General features: G+C 31.3%; 1 non-coding gene across 1 annotated transcript; it reads left to right on the top strand.

The window, feature by feature from the left end:
- The first annotated feature begins 1349 nt into the window (after positions 1 to 1349).
- On the top strand, positions 1350 to 2250 carry LOC132175606 (uncharacterized). Its single transcript, XR_015911742.1, has 2 exons — positions 1350 to 1637; positions 1892 to 2250. It is a non-coding gene; the product is annotated as an uncharacterized LOC132175606 (transcript).
- Positions 2251 to 3671: the final 1421 nt, after the last annotated feature.

Below are 3671 nucleotides of genomic sequence, written 5' to 3'. Positions count from 1 at the left end.
TTGATAAGTCTAATTAATAAAAGTATTTCAACAAATACCTCAACATATCCTCAATGTGGAGCTCAATCGATTAAAAATGATGTCTTATAAAACAAAGTTCACTATAACTTTGAGCCGCCCTCCCACTCTTCTTGTGCTAACATGTGAAGGCTTTTTGTCTGAAATTGATGGTGACAAAATTAATGTGATATGGATTGATCCGCTCTCTTTTCCCTTTTCCCTTTTCAATTAGAAAAAAGAAAAAAAAGTGATATGGATTGTATATCACTTTCGATAGCCTAGCTGTTCGCCACGTACCTTAGACGAAACCTTGACTTTGTATAAAGACGACATTGTGAGTCGGATACAGATCCATTTCAACTTTTTTTTTTTTTGGGGTAATCAATAATTTCCTGTTGCTAAATGAAAAAGACTCTCAGAGTCTCAGACTCCATTGTTTACTTGGCAGGGTAATTCTATAAATATAAATTTTTAACAATTTTACCTTTGAATTACTAGCAACTAGCAGATAGTAAATTAATGTGAGAAAATTCTTAAAAGCATTTCCAGCATACTCTTCATATATAACAATTTTACCTTTGAATTACTAGCAATTAGATAGTAAATGTGAGAAAATTCTTAGAGCATTTCCAGCATATTCTTCATATAGCTTATAATAGTTATATTTATGACTATAATGGGTCACTTTATCCTTCCCGCAGATTTTTTTTAAGATTTTTTTTTTCTTCTTCATCCTTGTTAGGAAATGGAGTTATTCCACATCGGTTGTAGAAAAGATTGGTGACCAGTTTATAAGTGTGAGAAAAAATCTCATCTCTTGAACTACCTTTAGAGTTGAAAGAGGCCCAAGACCACCCAACACTAGTATTAGAGCTTAGTTGAAACAGGTTGCCTCTGCTCTGACCCAGGGCCCGACGTGTGAGGGGAGGTTGTTGGAGTTATCCCACATCGATTATAAAAAATGGCTCGTTGATAACTGTGAAGGAAAGCCTCACTTCTTAAACTAGTTTTAAGAGTTGACAGAAGCTCATAGTAGTTAAAATAAAAATTTTAGGGCTTGTTTGGGAAGACAATTCTTTATAACTTTTTTTTCTTATCTTTTTTAGTTGATTTGACACCATTAACACTCAACTTAATTAAAAAAAATTTAACTTTATTCAAAATTTTATATTTTTTAAACAATCCAAATATAATTTCAACTTTTTTTTTCTTGATATTCGTAATTTTGAATTCAGTTTAGTAAAATAGAAAAAATAAAATATAAAAAATAAAAAATTTCCTCCTTATTTTAATTAAGTACAATTGCTGCTTAGATGTATCTATTTCTATAAATGAGTGGACTGCCGCGATCCGTTAGGACAAGTGAGCCCTACATTTATCAGAAATCTGGATAAGATCCGTCAAAAACAAACAAAACTTTGGCCGCCCTACCTCACTCTCTTGCAAAACTTGTGTATAAGTAGGGAGAGCCACAATGCAGTAACTCACCCTTCACTTACAGAGAGAATCATCTACATTGTCTCAAATCTCCTTCCTTGTTAACACAAAAATGGGTTACTCCAAGACCTTTCTTCTCTTTGGCCTTGTCTTTGCTGTTGTGCTTCTTATCTCCTCCCATGTCTCAGCTCGTGAGCTAGGTGAGGCAGCTCAAACCCATGAGTTTTCTACTTTCTTGAGTAGTTAAATATATATGTGCCCTCTTGCTCTATTTTATATATATATATATATATTTTAACGTCGGTGGCTCGTTTTAGCAATTTATATATATATATATTTTTTAACGTCGGTGGCTCGTTTTAGCAATTTTTATATATATAATTATAGTTTACGTACCTTAGCCATGTGTACGTACGTTGTGATATATTTGACTTCTTCAACTCATTTTTTGTAGAGGAAAATGTCAAAACTGATCACGGATATGGCCATGGCGAAGGATATGGCCTTGATGGCGGATATGGTCACGGTGGACATGGTGGACATGGTGGTCATGGTGGTCATGGTGGACATGGTGGACATGGTGGTCACCATCCCCCAGGACACGGTGGTGCTAGCGAGACAGAAACCGAAACTGAAACCAACAAAAATTAGACAAATCCGTGTGTATGCATGGGTGCAAGCATGTCTAAGAAATAAAGTATCTTATCTAAGCTTGTAATGCCAATAAGGATGCACTGGTTGTGTATAAGCTTAATTATAAGCTTTATCTTTGTACCTTTTAATTATGTATTAATTACAATTAATGTGCTTCAACTTGAAGGTGTGAAATCCTCACTATGCTTGCATTTCTCATCTGCCGGCTATTATTTCAATCCATCACCCGATCGATGGCTGATACAAGAAATGAATATATAAATATAATTAAGTAGATACAAGAAAAAAGAAATCACAATTTAAGAAATATAAGGAAAATGCAAGTTAATTTCCTTCTCAACATATATAAGAATTTCTTTAACAGAGCAAAGAATTCATGCACGCCTTTCATGACAAAGAGTAATGTTAAAGGAGGACTATAATTTTTCTTTTCTTTTGTGTTCTTCTATCCAAATGGAACATAATTTTTAAAATTATTAATAAATTAAAATTTAATAATAATTATCTTAAATTCACGTGGCCGGGACCAGACCCAAAAACCTAAAAAATTCCTTTCAAAATCAATAATAACATTCTTACTTTTTACATCACATCAATCACTTTTTATTATTATTCAAATAAGAAAATCAATACAAAATAAATTTTTTCATTTTTTTATACAAAACATTTTTACTTTTTTTCTCTCACATCAATCAAATCTGCTACAATTTTGGTCTACTTCTTTTTTCAAGTCCTTTGCCAAACACACCGGGCTGTGTTTGGCAAAGAAGTGGGCTAAACCAAACCCAAAATTTTTAAAAATTCTTCTTAAAATTAATCATAATATTTTTACTTTTTATATCACATTAATCACTTTTTATTATTATTCAAATAAAAAAATTATTACAAAACAAAATTTTTTATTTTTTTACCAAAAAAAAAAAAAAAATTATTCATATATAATCAAATTACAATACGGCCAACTTCTTTAGTCCTTACTTCATTGCCAAAATCATTGAGCACATGGCACAAAAACTGGAGAAAAACCGACATGAAAGCGATGTGTCACCCGTCCATGTCTGACACATCGGTTTTTGGTTCAATAATGATAGGCCCAGCAATAAGTGGTAAGATAGCACATGTTAATGGTGCACATTTTTTTGACAACTATTTTTTTTTTGAAGATTTATTTTTAAGAAAAAAAAAATAATAAATTAAAGGTATTAATTCAAAGCTACTTATTAACTTCTAGGTCATATCAAAATATCTTATTAATTTTTTAAAAAATAAAAAATACAATTTAAAAAGTTTTATCAAATGGACCATGTTTTCATAATTAAGTAAACATATGCATGTAGGAATGGTGTTGAGATATAATAGAGCAAATTGAACAAGGAATAATTGAATTCACACTAAATATAAAAAGACAGATGTTGACAAAACAATAGTAATAAATTTTTTAAAGGAAGAATACACATATCTCCTCAAATTAATACTTACCCTACAAGAAAAATGGTCTTTAGTGACCCAAAAGTTGTCGCTAAAAGTCACTCATTAGCGAAACATTTTGTGGTCGTTGCTAATTTCACACAAAAAATTAA

The sequence above is a fragment of the Corylus avellana genome, chromosome 3 (assembly GCF_965113065.1).
Source record: "Corylus avellana chromosome 3, dhCorAvel1.hap1.2, whole genome shotgun sequence".
NCBI lineage: Eukaryota > Viridiplantae > Streptophyta > Magnoliopsida > Fagales > Betulaceae > Corylus > Corylus avellana.
Note: the sequence above shows the minus strand (reverse complement) of the source record. Positions and strands in the feature narration are given on the sequence as shown.